Raw genomic sequence first — 16,586 nt, forward strand, 5'->3', positions numbered from 1 at the left:
GGCAATTCCTGCCTTCTGTCGAGTGGTGCACCAGACAGTCCAGTGCACCACCAGACAGGTACTGTAGCAGTCCGGTGCGCGATCTCCTTCCATATCGGGCGCAGCCGACCGTTGGTCCTCGGGACCGGTTGGCGCACCGGACACTGTCCGGTGCACACCGGACAATCCGGTGTGCCCAAACGACCGTTGGAGCGGGCCACGTGTCGCCCGCAGATTGTGCAGTTGACCGTCGGCCGCGAGCACCGTTGGCTCACCGGATAGTCCGGTGAATTTTAGCCGCGGTGCTTTATTCTTTTCCCGAGAGCGACGAGTTCGTCGTCGAAGTCCTTGGCGTAGGCGCTGAAGACTCACCGGACAGTCCGGTGCACCACCGGACGGTCCGGTGATTTTTAGCGAAGTCGCCTGGCCAATTCCGGATAGCAGCCAGTTCACCGTCGAGAAGCCTAGGGCACCGGACACTGTCCGGTGCACCACCGGACTGTTCGGTGTGCCAGGCCCGAGCTGGTTTTAGCTGTACACAACCAACTCTTCTCCAACTCCTTTCTTTTTTTCTTGGCACTATTTCTAGTACTTAGATAAACACGTTAGTACTCAAAAACAATTTACTAAGTCTAGAAACATACCTTATTCTTTGATTTGCACTTCTCACTCATTTAGCACATAAGGACTCAATAGATATGCGTTGGACATCTAATCACCAAAACACTTATAGAAATGGACAAAGAGCATATTTCCCTTTCACCTCCGTATTGGACCTTCGCTCTTTTAGTCTTCGTCTGCCTTCGCTTTCCCTCCGTCATGTTTTATCCCTATCGTGAAACGGTCGAGCGAGGGGGGCGTTGCCTTCGCCCCAACATACAACAATATACATTTTTTTTAAGTATACTGATCGGTCACAAATTCGAACATTATCGCCAAGAAACTCAATACTTTTAACAGAAAACATCCATCATAGATTTAAAAAGTTGTGTACATATAGCTCAAACACAAAATTAGGAAAAAAATTAGATGTTTCTATTTTGATTTGTTTCCAGTGATTTATCACCGATGTCAAAAGAATCATCGAGGAACTCAGTACTTTTAATACGAAACATTCATCACAGATTTGAAAAGGTGTGTACGTATAGCTGAAACACAAAGATGTGATGGGGCTTCCGGTCCAAACAACAATGTCCTTGCTGGTAGTGCATGCTAGGATAGTTCTTCTAGTCCAAACAACAATGTCCTTGCTGCTAGTGCATGCTAGTTGCCTACAAAATTGCAAATGATGTTCTTCATAAGTTTATAAAATCCATGATGTGCTTATGACATATTGGCTCAAACTTAAAAGTTTGTGCAATTGTTTCAATTCAATTACATGTGCAAAGAAACACCCATTTCATACTTCGACTTTGGTTTGGGTTAGAATACGATTTTCAGGTGAAAATTGGAGGATGCGAAGAAGACTGAAAACTGATAGCGCCAACACATCACCTGATCAGTGCATACTAGAATGCCACTTGATAAACAATTGTACAAAAAGTATATAATATGAACATTGGCTATGAACACTTAGGAAACAGTTAAATCTCACTTAGGAAATGGTAAAATTTGTTCCTTTGCCTATGCAGCAAAAGGAGGAATCTAGGTATTTAAAACAAATAAAGAATCTTCTTTCGGATACAAAATCTGTTATTACAAGATAGAGCAATTCATGAGACAATAAGATAATAAATACTACCCTATAGTTCTGTGAACTGTGTACAGTAATAATTGTCTTAAATAATTTTAACACTGAAATTAAGAAACTAGGGAACTCTACAATGTTTCTTATACAGAATAACTTTATATAGTTGGATGCAATATAGAAAATGTGATATCAAGATAAATAAGATAAATAATTGTAGTGTACCAAATGAACACATTCTTACAGAGTAGGAACCACTGGGCCAATTGATAGCTTCAGAAAGCGCCAGAAATGTATTCATATTTGCCATCTCTGATTGAAGATCGCCAAATCTACAGTCACGTCTATCAGAATAGTAGAAATCGAGCCCAACTACCAGCACCAGCTTCCTTGTGGAGATACCATCAACAAATGAACCATGAGAAGATCCACGAGATGTTACTCCAAACAACTAACTGAAAATAACTACAAATACGCCGTTGTGCTAAGTGGTGCATGTAATTTTCTGAGAAGGTAGCAAACATTCAAACTATTTAACCAAATAGTGTATGATATACTTGGATCTTATGCAATTGTTGTGGGAAATGGCAGGAGCTAAGGGTCTCTCCTTTCTTGCCGCAACCATCAGAGGCACCTAGCTGCCTGGTTTTTTCACTGATGGGCTGGTTTTTGTCTTTTAGGATCTGTCTTGCTCTTGTTTTTGTTTTTTCTCTTATTTTCTCTTTGGTTTTCTTATCCCCTCTGGGGAGGTCTTTTGTACTATGGTCTATTTTGGACCCTCTTTTCCTCTACTTAATATAATGATGCGCAGCTCTCCTGCGCTTTCGAGAAAAAAAAAGGCTTCGTCGAACAAGAAAACATAGAGGGGAACACACTAATCGAACTAAAAATGGGAAGGAGGACGATTCTTGCACATTCTCAGAATTGGAGGAGGACGATGGTGGGGCAGACGACCGAATCGAAGGTGGACAAACCTGGCGATGTCGCTGGCTGGTTGCTGCTTCGCGTATGGAAACCAGCCGATGCAAGCAGCCCTCCCTTGGACCAGCCCGACTCTGGTAGCCTAGTGCCTAGCTTCGCGTCTAGCACCGACAAAGCTTGTCACGAGCGTTTCGGCGGCGCTGGGGGAAATGGTTGCCATGCGAATGGAGAGGGAAACCTCCGCGTCAGCGCGGGATTCACCAGCGACCGATGTGTAGCGGACGCATAGAGTCCGCCAAATTTAGAGGATGGAAGGCGACGTAAAATTTAGAGTGCCATTTACCGGTCATTGCTGGAGCCTGGAGGCACAGCGAACGTCTGTATCTGCTAAACTTACCGGACATGACCATATACAGACCCTTTGGGGAGAGTCTGAGTGCCCACTTGAGCAGTCAGTTTGAAGTGAGCAGAAGCCAACGAGCTCAACATAGCCTGTTCTGAAGGAGCAACTAGAATTCATGGAATCAGCACACACAATATATGAAAAGGATTTACTGACCTGTGTTGGTAGCACATGTAGCATAGCACTATAGAAATGATGTAGTGCACGGAAATTTGTATAGTCAAGTAACCTTCACTCACACTGCATGATTAATAACACAGACTTAATATAATAGGATGTATTAGCACAATTATCTAGAATAGCAACAAGCGAACTCCATACCTGAATGGATATGTTATGTACGGCTAGGCCTATACTAGACGCAACAGGGCCTCAGGATAGGGCCCAAGGCCCATAGTTCATACTTATCTAGATAGTTTAGTTCATACTTATCTAGATAGCTAGCTTTCTTATAAATACTTGTAAGACACCTTGGGATTATTTAAGCAGAAATAAGATTGTTTCCGGCTTCCTTTAGGGAGTCAGGATTCCTCCAGTTGTAGCCCTAGCCGCCACCTCTAGCCCTAGCCAGCCGCCCCTGTGGGCTGCGCCGTCAACTAAGGCGCTAGCTCGGCGTTCGTCGCGCTTCAAGCCTCGACCCCCAATCTCCCACCGCTACAACCTACGACCAGCAAGGCTAGAGGATTTGGTACATAATAGGATAACTTGATGGAAAAAAATTGTTCAAGAAAGAATCAACAAGTTTGCCATGTATAGATCTAGAATCCTAAATAACTTTTATCGGGAGGAAAACAAGAGTTATTGAATAATGGCAAATTAAATAAAACCTTTAGATATTAAAGAAGTCAGACTTTACTGATTTCGCTACACCACCATGCTTGCACACTTAGGTTATATGATTTTCATTTCTCTAAGCAAACATTTAGGCCTTGTTCGTTTGTCTAGGAATGGACCAGGAATCAATCCAGCTGACCAAAAATCATATAAGTAAGAGAAACAAACCGGCTAGGAATTGTTCCATGCCTCCATTCCGGAAGAAACGAACGGCCCCTTAGTGGTTTTATTTCAGGTATCAAGCTGTACATTTCTGAGGTACAGCGAGAGAAATCAAGGCCTATAGATATGTGTGCCATTGACTCATTGAGGCAAATCACAGCATAGCAGCTCAGCCTTAGATACTGTGATTAGTATTTAATCAATCTCCATGATCTGTAGTGCAATTTTCAAACTCCAGCTGGCATAACCATTCTGAAGTTATATATAATAATAGAGGTGACAAAAGACATGGGTTCATCAATAACTAGAACATGTTCAAGCAGGCAAACCATTTGGCTACCCAACAACAATGTTTGAATTGTTGAGACTGATGGTCTATCACATCACTGATGGCATTTTGCAAAAGGCAAAACACCGACCAATCACAAAACCTTTTAACACAAAACCTTTTAACACACAACAACTAAAGCAATCAGGAGAATTCTAGTGCCTAGGTAAAATGCACCGCTCCCATTTCCCCCTCTTCTCTTCCTTTGTTTAATAGAAGTGATAGTGTGGGATTCAGGAAATTAAGAGTTCCAGGTAAAAGAGAAGGCTTACATAGACACTGCCGCTACCACTGCCAACGGCGTCGAAGCTGCAGAGTCAGTGGCCGATGTGCAGATGACAGGAGGCGAGGTTGCGAGGCGATTGGAGAGACGCGGGAGTGGGGGGTGTCGCGAGGCAGACGTGGAGTCTGGGATTGCGCCGCCGTCGTCACTGCGTGCCGAGGGCGACTCGGGGAGGGAGCGGAAGCCAGCGAGGATCCAGGACAACAGCGGTGACGCGGGAGACACTCCAGGACACGGCGCGACGACAGGCGCAGCCAAGGCGAGGCTGCGGCGGTGGTTTTCGCGGACGCGGGAGGGATGGAGCACGTGTAGACATATGTTATTTGTTATTATTGTTAAACATTATCACTTATATACTTTATCATACGTAAGAAATCATTATACATACATCAAAATACATCAAAATAAATACATTTATATAATTAGTGGTCCTTTGATAAGGTAATTGTCAGTACCCTCAATCAGGGGTACCCTCTACTATAGTATAAAAACGCTGTACATGTACGACGTCTCCTGGCCATACGGAGAACGACGTCCGACTCCACCACATGGGCGGGTCTAGGGGCACCACGTGGCAAGGAGAGATAGTACACCCCAGGATGCGTCATTAGGTCCGGACCTCCACAGATGAACACCGGACCCCTATACGCACAGCCTGGACCCTCGGATACAGTCCGGAACTCCCAAGAAGGCATGCCGACGGGCCCCAGATCTCTCCGAGTAAGGTCCGGACCACAGCAAGGCCCCGGGATGGAAGGAACCCCGGCATGAGTGAGGGTGCGGAGCTGGCACGTGTCTAGGCCTTACCCTGCGCTCCCAGCTCAGGCGGAGACCCGCAGCCGCCGCGTGGCTTGTAGCCCGTGACATAAGCCAACGGGCGGGGCCTGACGTGAGGCCTCTAAAGCCCCACGGTCTCTGTATTTATTGCGGAGAGGACGCGCTGTCTGCCACCATGTTGACAGGTGATGTGCCCTCTCAGCATTTAATGTGTCATGTCCACTCCGCTGGCAGATGGCGTCAGGGGTCATCCTGCAGGCGGCGCGCCTGTCCAATCCGTTGTCAAACAGTGCATCCGTGCCATGCAGCGCACTGTACTCACCATCCCTTATACAAGAAGCTTCCCCTGCACGCCGAGGATAAGCAGATCTCGGATGTCAGAGCGCGAGAAAATTGCTCCAGCAGCGAACATTTGTAGCTCCAAGTGCTATATCCATTATGTCCCTGGGCCCACATGTCGGGGCTCAGCACCTTTGTGCATGCCCCTCTTCAGTTATAAAAGGGGAGGCATGCGACGTTACAAGGGGACAAGTCGTCCAGGCTTACACACTACTCAAGCTTCCACAATAATCCAACACACAGTGGAGTAGGGTATTACGCTCCGGCGGCCCGAACCACTCTAAATCCTCGCGTGTTCATGTGCTTGACAATCTCTTAGCTAAACAGGCAAAACACTTAAGCCCTCTCCTCATCTTAGGACTTAGGGCGGGTGCACTCCGCCACCCGGCCGGAGAATTCCCTCTCCGACATTTGGCGCGCCAGGTAGGGGCTTTGGCATTAGGTTTTTGCTTGTTTTCTCGCTCAGCATGATGGTGCAAATCGTTGAGCACCGCGCCGAGGCTTCGGTGGATTTTGTGGTGGAGGAAGAAGTTGTTTCTTCCACGCCACAGGTTCCCAACCGCCATGTTCCGGGCACTGCCGCTGTGCACGCTGCACGGCAGCATACAGTTGCGCAAACATCTCAGACTCCGTCAAAGGTAGCTCCAGGGGCATTGTCAGCAGCCAGGGAACTGCTGCGACACCCCCCAAGCTCTACGGCCTCGCCAGGGGCCATGAAGCAATGGCGGGACGACGTCGACCGGTTGCTCAGCATGGCACATTCTACCTCGACCAGATCGAGGCCACGGTCATCCTGACGCCAACATAAGACGTCGGCGTCTGTGCGCTCACCCTCAGTGAGGGGCGCACAGACCAACGACCTTCAGGCAGAGCTCAACCGCAGGCGTGCGGGGGAGGATGCCCGAATCTCCCTGGAAAGGGTGCGTGAACGCTGTCAAAACATCGAGGGCCACAACCTCGATCAAGACTTCGCTGCGGTAGCACCGCAGACACCAATGGACACCCGGTCCCAAGCGGGTGTCCCCTTGGACGGCATGGGTTGCGCCGCTCTTGCGGATCATCTCCGCGCGGCGTCATGGCCACCCAAGTTCCGGCCACACCTACTGGAAAAATACGATAGAACATCAAACCCGTCGGAGTTCCTGCATGTGTATGTCACCGCCATCACGGCAGCAGGTGGAAACACCGCTGTGATGGTGACATATTTTCATGTCGCCTTGTCTAGGCCTGCCCGGACTTGGCTCATGAACCTCGCCCTAGGGTCAATCTACTCCGGGAGGAGCTCTGTGCGCGGTTCGTTGCGAACTTCGCCAGTGCTTACCAGCAGCACGATGTGGAGGCCCACCTCCATACGGTGAGGCAGGAGCCCGGGGAGACTCTCCGAACGTTCATCTCCCGCTTCACCAAGGTGCGAGGTACTATACCTCGCATTTTCGAAGCTTCCATCATCATGGCATTCCGACAGGGAGTACGTGATGAGAAAATGCTGGAGAAGTTGGCCACGCATGACGTGGAGACTGTCCCCACGCTCTTTGCTCTGGCCGACAAGTGCGCCAGAGCTGCCAAGGGCCACGCATGGCACTCGGCCCCACAAACCCGGGTTGCCCAATTGGGAGGCTCGGGTGCCGTCCCCCGAGACGGTAAGAAGAAAAAGAAGGACCGCGACTTCCAGTGATCGCGGTCCACCGCTCTAGTCGTCGCAGCCGCGACCGGGGGCTGGGGCGACCGCAACAAACGCCCACGGCCGCAGAGGGGTAACAGCGGCCCATGCCCTGTGCTCCCCAACGGTCGCCACAACGCCGCGGAGTGTGGTGAGATCATTGATCTCGTGAAACGTGTCAGCGAGCGACTGAAAGGGAAATGTGCCCTTGGGCCATTTCTAAGTATTTTGGTGATTTAGTGTCCAACACAAGTGCCTAAGTGATAATGGTGGACAAAGTACAAATCAAGTATAAAGGAAAAATCAAGTTGGAATTAAAGATGGCTTTGTTCATCCAAAGTCAGCTCAGTCTAGGTGCACCGGACAGTGTCCGGTGCGCCAGGCTGACTCAGGCGAACTTGCTGCTCTCGGGAAATCGTCGGCGACGTACGACTATAAATCACCGGACTGTCCGGTGGTGCATCGGACTGTCCGGTGAGCCAACAGTTAGCCGGGCCAACGGTCGGCCGCAGGATCCGTGCGCGACGCGTGGCAAGTGCCAACGGTCGGATGGGGCACCGGACTGTCCGGTGTGCACCTGACAATGTCCGGTGCGCCAACGGCTCCAAGACTGCAATGGTCGGCTTCGCCAAATAAGGAAAGAGATCCGCACCAGACAGTGTCCGGTGGTGCACCGGACTGTCCGGTGCGCCAGGCGACAGAAGGCAAGAATTGCCTTCATGGAATGCTCTCAACGGCTCCTAGCTGCCTTGGGGCTATAAAAGGGACCCCTAGGCGCATGGAGGAACACACCAAGCATTCTCTAAGCATTCCTCAGCACCAAGACTTCGATTCCGCACATTTGATTCTTTGTGATAGCAACTAGAGCTTCATTTGAGTTGTGAACTCACCGGGTTGTGTTGTGAGCTCTTGTTGTGACTTGTGTGCGTGTTGGTACTCTGATTTTGTATCTTGTGTGCGTTGCTCATCCCTCCCTTACTTCGTGCTTCTTTGTGAACATCAAAGTGTAAGGGCGAGAGGCTCCAAGTTGTGGAGATTCCTCGCAAGTGGGATATGGTAAAGTGAAGGCAAAACATCGTGGTATTCAAATGAGTCTTTGGACCGCTTGAAAGGGGTTGATTGCAACCCTCGTCCGTTGGGACGCCACAACGTGGAGTAGGCAAGTGTTGACTTGGCCGAACCACGGGATAAACCACTATGCCATCTCTGTGTTGATCTCTTTGTGGTCATCGTGTTGTGCAAGTTCTCCTCTCTAGCCACTTGGCTTAATTGTGCTAACTCCTAATCAAGTTTTGTGGATTAAGTTTCAAGTGCTTACAGGATCACCTATTCACCCCCCTCTAGGTGCTCTCACTTGGTATCAGAGCCGTTCTCTTCAAGAAAGGGACTAATCGCCCGAAGAGATGGATCCTAAGGGCAAGGGAATGGTGGTCAATGATAAGGAGAAGGAGTCCTTCGTCAATGATCCAAAGGAGGACAAGCCTACTGACTCGGGCTCGAGCCACAAAAGAAAAGATGGGAGGAAGAAGAAAACAAGGCGCATCAAAGAGATAGTCTACTACGACAGCGACGAATCCTCTTCTTCCCAAAAGGACGACGACAACGACTACGAGAAAAAGAAGACGGTTAATTCAAACTTCTCTTTTGATTATTCTCGTATTCCTCAAAGTACCAATGCTCATTTACTCTCCATTCCACTTGGTAAACCTCCTCATTTTGATGGAGAGGACTACGGATTTTGGAGTCACAAAATGCGTAGTCACTTGTTCTCTCTCCATCCTAGTATATGGGAGATAGTAGAGAGTGGAATGAAATTTGATAGCTCGGATAGTCCTGTGTTTATCAATGAACAGATTCATAAAAATGCACAAGCTACTACTGTGTTGTTAGCCTCATTGTGTAGGGACGAGTACCATAAGGTGAGTGGCTTGGACAATGCCAAGCAGATCTGGGACACCCTCAAGATCTCACATGAGGGGAACGACGTCACCATGCTCACCAAGATGGAGTTGGTGGAAGGCAAACTCGGGACATTCTCGATGATAAGAGGGGAGGAGCCAACCCAGACATACAAAAGGTCAAGACCCTCGTCAACAAGATAAGGAGCTATGGAAGCACGCGATGGACGGACCACGACGTCGTCCGCCTAATGCTAAGGTCCTTTACTGTACTTGATCCACATCTGGTAAACAATATTCGTGAAAATCCTAGGTACACCAAGATGTCGCCTGAAGAAATTCTTGGGAAATTTGTAAGCGGGCGGATGATGATCAAGGAGGCGAGATATGTGGATGATGCATTGAATGGCCCAATCCACGAGCCTCAAACCGTTGCTCTCAAAGCGACAAGGAGCAAGGAGGCACTACCTAGCAATGTGTCGCAAGTTGAGGCGGTCGGGCTTAATGAGGAAGAAATGGCCCTTATCATCAAGCGGTTCAAGACAGCGCTAAAGGGTCGCAAGGAGCATCCCAACAAGAACAAGACGAAGGGGAAGCGCTCCTGCTTCAAATGTGGTAAGATTGGTCATTTTATCGCTAATTGTCCCGATAATGATAGTGACCAGGAAAAGAAGAGTGGAAAGTGGGAAAAGAAGAAGAACTACAAGAAGGCGAAGGGCGAGGCACATCTTGGAAAGGAGTGGGATTAGGATTGCTCCTCGTCCGACTCCGACAATGAAGGACTCGCCGCCACCGCCTTCAACAAGTCATCCCTCTTCCCCAACGAGCATCACACATGCCTCATGGCAAAGGAGAAGAGGTATGAGTCTAATGATGATGATGAAATACTACTTATGCTTCTTCAAGCGAGGATGAGTCTAATGATGATGATGAAATAGAATATTCATGCTTATTCAAGGGATTAGATAGAACTAAGATTGATAAGATTAATGAATTGATTGATGCTTTGAATGATAAGAATAGATTACTAGAAAAACAAGAGGACTTTTTATATGAAGAGCATGATAAATTTGTTAGTGCACAAAATTCTCTTGATCTAGAAGTTAAAAGGAATGAAATGCTTTCTTGTGAACTATCTACTTGTCATGAAACCATTTCTATTTAAAAAGTGTTAATGATGATTTAAATGCTAAACTAGAAGTAGCAAGTAAATCTAACTCTTGTGTAGAACATGTTATGATTTGCAATAGGTGCAAAGATTTTAATATTGATGCTTGTAGTGAACACCTAGTTTGCATTTCTAAATTAAATGATGAAGTGGCTAGTCTTAATGCCCAACTTAAGACTAGCAAGAGTGAATTTGACAAGCTAAAATTTGCAAGGGATGCCTACACGATTGGTAGACACCCCTCAATTAAGGATGGTCTTGGCTTCAAGAGGGAAGTCAAGAACTTAACAAGCCATAAGGCTTCCATCTCTGCCAAGGAGAAAGGGAAGGCCCCTATGGCTAGTAGTGCTCAAAAGAACCATGCCTTCATGTATCATGATAGGAGACATTCTAGAAATGGTTATAGAAGTTATGATGCTTTTGAATCTCATGCCATGGTTGCTTCTAGTTTTTCTATTATGCATGATAGAAATTTAGCGAGGAGAAATGTTATTAATCACATGCCTAGAAGAAATGTTGTTCATGTTTCTAGGAAAATAATAAATGAACCTTCTACAATTTATCATGCTTGCAATGCTTCATTTGCGATTTGTACAAAAGATAGGAAAGTGATTGCTAGGAAACTAGGGGCAAAATGCAAGGGAGATAAAACTTGCATTTGGGTCCCTAAGGATATTGTCACTAACCTTGTAGGACCCAACAAGAGTTGGGTACCTAAGACCCAAGCCTAAATTTGCCTTGCAGGTTTATGCATCCGGGGGATCAAGCTGGATTATCGACAGCGGATGCACAAACCACATGACGGGGGAGAAGAAGATGTTCACCTCCTACGTCAAGAATAAAGATTCCCAAGATTCAATCATATTCGGTGACGTGAATCAAGGCAAGGTTAAAGGCTTAGGCAAGATTGCAATCTCAAATGAGCACTCTATTTCTAATGTATTCTTAGTTGAGTCGCTTGGATATAATTTGTAATCCGTAAGTCAATTATGTAATATGGGATATAATTGTCTATTCACAAATATAGATGTGTTTGTCTTTAGACGAAGTGATGGTTCATTAGCTTTTAAGGGTGCACTAGACGGCAAACTTTATTTAGTTGATTTTGCAAAAGAGGAGGTCGGTCTAGATGCATGCTTAATTGCTAAGACTAGCATGGGCTGGCTGTGGCATCACCGTTTAGCACATGTAGGGATGAAGAACCTTCACAAGCTTCTAAAGGGAGAACACGTGATAGGTCTAACTAATGTAACTTTCGAAAAAGATAGACCTTATGCAGCTTGTCAAGCAGGTAAACAGGTGGGAAGCTCTCATCATGCCAAAAACGTGATAACAACATCAAGACCCCTGGAGTTACTTCATATGGACCTCTTCGGACCCGTCGCCTATCTAAGTATAGGAGGAAGTAAGTATGGTCTTGTTATAGTTGATGATTTTTCCCGCTTCACTTGGGTATTCTTTTTGCAGGATAAATCTGAAACCCAAGGGACCCTCAAGCGCTTCCTAAGGAGAGCCCAAAACGAGTTTGAGCTCAAGGTGAAGAAGATAAGGAGCGACATTGGGTCCGAGTTCAAGAACCTTCAAGTGGAGGAGTATCTTGAGGAGGAAGGAATCAAGCACGAGTTCTCCGCTCCCTACACACCACAGCAAAATGGTGTGGTAGAAAGGAAAAACAGGACGCTTATAGACATGGCAAGGACGATGCTTGGAGAGTTCAAGACCCCCGAGCGCTTTTGGTCAGAAGCCGTGAACACGGCTTGCCACGCCATCAACCGGGTCTACCTTCATCGCCTCCTCAAGAAGACTTCGTATGAGCTACTAACCGGTAACAAACCCAATGTTTCATATTTCCGAGTTTTTGGGAGTAAATGCTACATTCTAGTGAAGAAGGGTAGGAATTCCAAATTTGCTCCCAAAGCAGTAGAAGGGTTTTTGTTAGGTTATGACTCAAATACAAAGGCGTATAGGTTCTTCAACAAATCATCGGGTTTGGTTGAAGTCTCTAGCGACGTTGTATTTGATGAGACTAATGGCTCTCCAAGAGAGCAAGTTGTTGATCTTGATGATGTAGATGAAGAAGACGTTCCAACGGCCGCAATGCGCACCATGGCGATTGGAGATGTGAGGCCACTAGAACAAAAGGAGCAAGATCAACCTTCTTCCTCAACAATGGTGCATCCCCCAACTCAAGAAGATGAACAGGTTCATCAAGAGGAGGCGTGTGATCAAGGGGGAGCACAAGATGATTATGTAATGGAGGAAGAAGCACAACAGGCACCTCCAACTCAAGTCCGAGCGATGATTCATAGAGATCACCCCGTCGACCAGATTTTGGGTGACATTAGCAAGGGAGTAACTACTCGGTCTCGATTAGTCAATTTTTGTGAGCATTACTCTTTTGTCTCTTCTATTGAGCCTTTCAGGGTAGAAGAAGCCTTGCTAGATCCGGACTGGGTGTTGGCCATGCAGGAGGAGCTCAACAACTTCAAAAGAAATGAAGTTTGGACACTGGTGCCTCGTCCCAAGCAAAATGTTGTGGGAACCAAGTGGGTGTTCCACAACAAACAAGACGAGCACGGGGTGGTGACAAGGAACAAGGCTAGACTTGTGGCAAAAGGTTATGCCCAAGTCGCAGGTTTGGACTTTCAGGAGACTTTTGCTCCTGTGGCTAGGCTAGAGTCAATTCGCATATTGTTAGCCTCTGCTACTCACCATTCTTTCAGGTTGTTCCAAATGGATGTGAAGAGCGCTTTCCTCAACGGGCCAATCAAGGAGGAGGTGTACGTGGAGCAACCCCCTGGCTTTGAGGATGAACGGTACCCCGACCACGTGTGTAAGCTCTCTAAGGCGCTCTATGGACTTAAGCAAGCCCCAAGAGCATGGTATGAATGCCTAAGAGACTTTTTAATTGCTAATGCTTTCAAGGTTGGGAAAGCCGATCCAACTCTTTTTACTAAGACTTGTGATGGCGATCTTTTTGTGTGCCAAATTTATGTCGATGACATAATATTTGGTTCTACTAACCAAAAGTCTTGTGAAGAGTTTAGCAGGGTGATGACTCAAAAGTTTGAGATGTCGATGATGGGCGAGCTAAGCTATTTCCTTGGGTTCCAAGTGAAGCAACTCAAGGATGGGACCTTCATCTCCCAAACGAAGTAAACACAAGACTTGATCAAACGGTTTGGGATGAAGGACGCCAAGCCCGCAAAGACTCCAATGGGAACCGACGGACACACCGACCTCAACAAAGGAGGGGGAGGCATGCTACAACTTGACCCTTTGAGACTAACTGTGTGCTTGAGTTTACTTGATTTAGTCTCAAAGGTGGATTGAAAGGGAAAGGTGAACTTGGACCATGCAAGACTTCCACTGCACTCCGATGAGAGGGTAACTCACTCCAAGTTCATCTCCATATTCTTATTGCCTTTGTACTCTTATTTGAAGATTTTGGTGAGGCAATGAGGTTTAGGGGCCAAAAATTGATCCCGTTTTGGTGCTTGATGCCAAAGGGGGAGAAAATAAGGCCAAAGCAAGAAATGGATCAGCTACCACTTGAGAATTTTGAAAAAGTAGAGTTAGAGTTTTTGTTTGTCAAAATACTCTTGTTTGTCTCTTATTGTCAAAAGTTGGTCTCTTGTGGGGAGAATGGTTGATTATGGGAACAAGGGGGAGTTTTTGACTTGGAATATCTTTCTCTATTTTTGAACAAGTGAATTTGACTTAGAGATAAGAAATTGAGTTTGATTTGCAAAAACAAACCAAGTGGTGGCAAAGAATGATCCATATATGCCAAAGTTGAATCTAAATAATCTTGAGTTCTTATTTGAATTGATTTTGCACTTGTTCTACTTGCTTTGTGTTGTGTTGGCATAAATCACCAAAAAGGGGGAGATTGAAAGGGAAATGTGCCCTTGGGCCATTTCTAAGTATTTTGGTGATTTAGTGTCCAACACAAGTGCCTAAGTGTTAAATGGTGTACAAAGTACAAATCATGTATAAAGGAAAAATCAAGTTGGAATTAAAGATGGCTTTGTTCAGCCAAAGTCAGCTCAGTCTGGGTGCACCAGACTGTCCGGTGGTGCACCGGACAGTGTCCGGTGCGCCAGGCTGACTCAGGCGAACTTGCTGCTCTCAGGAAATCGTCGGTGACGTACGGCTATAAATCACCGGACTGTCCGGTGGTGCACCGGACTGTCCGGTGAGCCAACAGTCAGCCGGGCCAACGGTCGGCCGCAGGATCCGCGCGCGACGCGTGGCAAGTGCCAACGGTCGGATGGGGCACCGGACAGTGTCCGGTGCGCCAACGGCTCCAAGACTGCAACGGTCGGCTTCGCCAAATAAGGAAAGAGACCCGCACCAGACAATGTCCGGTGGTGCACCGGACTGTCCGGTGCGCCAGGCGACAGAAGGCAAGAATTGCCTTCCTGGAATGCTCTCAACGGCTCCTAGCTGCCTTGGGGCTATAAAAGGGACCCCTAGGCGCATGGAGGAACACACCAAGCATTCTCTAAGCATTCCTAAGCACCAAGACTTCGATTCCGCGCATTTGATTCTTTGTGATAGCAACTAAAGCTTCATTTGAGTTGTGAACTCGCCGGGTTGTGTTGTGAGCTCTTGTTGTGACTTGTGTGCGTGTTGGTACTCTGATTTCGTATCTTGTGTGCGTTGCTCATCCCTCCCTTACTTCGTGCTTCTTTGTGAACATCAAAGTGTAAGGGCGAGAGGCTCCAAGTTGTGGAGATTCCTCGCAAGTGGGATATAATAAAGTGAAGGCAAAACACCGTGGTATTCAAGTGAGTCTTTGGACCGCTTGAAAGGGGTTGATTGCAACCCTCGTCCGTTGGGATGCCACAACGTGGAGTAGGCAAGTGTTGACTTGGCCGAACCACGGGATAAACCACTGTGCCATCTCTGTGTTGATCTCTTTGTGGTCATCGTGTTGTGCAAGTTCTCCTCTCTAGCCACTTGGCTTAATTGTGCTAACTCCTAATCAAGTTTTGTGGATTAAGTTTCAAGTGTTTTACAGGATCACCTATTCACCCCCCTCTAGGTGCTCTCAGCGACGTGAGCAGTCCTCCAAGGAAGGCTCTCCACCTCGTCGCCGACCTGGCAAAGAAAAGGTCGACGACGGCGAAGTGGCCGCAGCTGAATGGGACCTCGGGTACCAGTCACCCGAGGGGGACCTAAAGGATGTCTTCGCCGGAGGTTCCTACTCTAGTGGGGACAACTAGACGGCCCCCTAGAGGGACCCCGTGCTCCCCGGTCAACGGGGCCGAAGCCTACCTTCCCCCAGAAACCCTTCTGGACTCCCCATGGATCCAGGCTTCTGACAAGTCCATGCAGAAATGGCGACAGTACGAGGACAAGGACTCTGTCATCAAACGCAGATGGGAACCCAGGGTCGGGACCTAGTCCTACGGCAAGTACCAAACCTAGAAGGGCTTCGCAATGCTCCTCCAGCTAGGAAGGACCCTTCAAGGTGACGGGAACACGCCGACCTGGGGCGACTATCTTGCTACGACTAACTGTGTGCTACGACACCTCTTCCTGACCACTAGAGAATCTCTGTAAGTTCTATCCATAGGAGCGAGTCTGAGGGGTCGAATCTTTCTCCCTTTTGTAACTGGGTAGCACACACATGTACGCCAACCCGGTGAGGTCCGCCCTCGTAAACCCGGCCTGTTGGTCTGCACCTATGCATGATAGGTTATAAAGAAAAGATTCACCTCCTCAGATGTGCCTCTATGATAGCTTTACTGCTCCATGGTTTTACCTTGCAGTTTTCTGGATGTTATTTTATCTAACCCACCCGAACAGTTCCAATCCCATCAGACATGATGACATCCGAATTGAACAGCCAGACTTCCAGTTTAGGACCTCTCTGCGAAAGCAGGAGGGCCCGACAGCCTAGGGGCTGGCTCTGAAGAGCGGGAGCCTGTTCCATGGGGTGGTTCGGAGCCTGTGTGGCCGCTTAGCCTGGTCCTGTACCCGAAAGCCTGCACACTCCACCACTCCGTGACGGGTACCCTAGTATTTGGAGCTATAAGTCATGTGGGTCCGGCAACCTGGGGTCCGAAACTAGAGAATAGACACTTGTCTCCTGGAGAGGTCTGGAGCCGAGTAGCCGCTCAGCCTGGTTCCGTACCA

General features: G+C 47.6%; 1 pseudogene across 1 annotated transcript; it reads right to left on the bottom strand.

Annotated features, from left to right (window-relative positions):
- Positions 1–934: 934 nt before the first annotated feature.
- Positions 935–4,858, bottom strand: LOC113465275 (uncharacterized; annotated as a pseudogene). Its single transcript, NR_159421.1, has 5 exons — positions 4,587–4,858; positions 2,931–3,230; positions 2,641–2,787; positions 1,911–1,998; positions 935–1,250 (listed from the first exon to the last, which is right to left on the bottom strand). The product of NR_159421.1 is annotated as an uncharacterized protein (transcript).
- Positions 4,859–16,586: the final 11,728 nt, after the last annotated feature.

This window comes from Zea mays, chromosome 2 (assembly GCF_902167145.1).
Source record: "Zea mays cultivar B73 chromosome 2, Zm-B73-REFERENCE-NAM-5.0, whole genome shotgun sequence".
NCBI lineage: Eukaryota > Viridiplantae > Streptophyta > Magnoliopsida > Poales > Poaceae > Zea > Zea mays.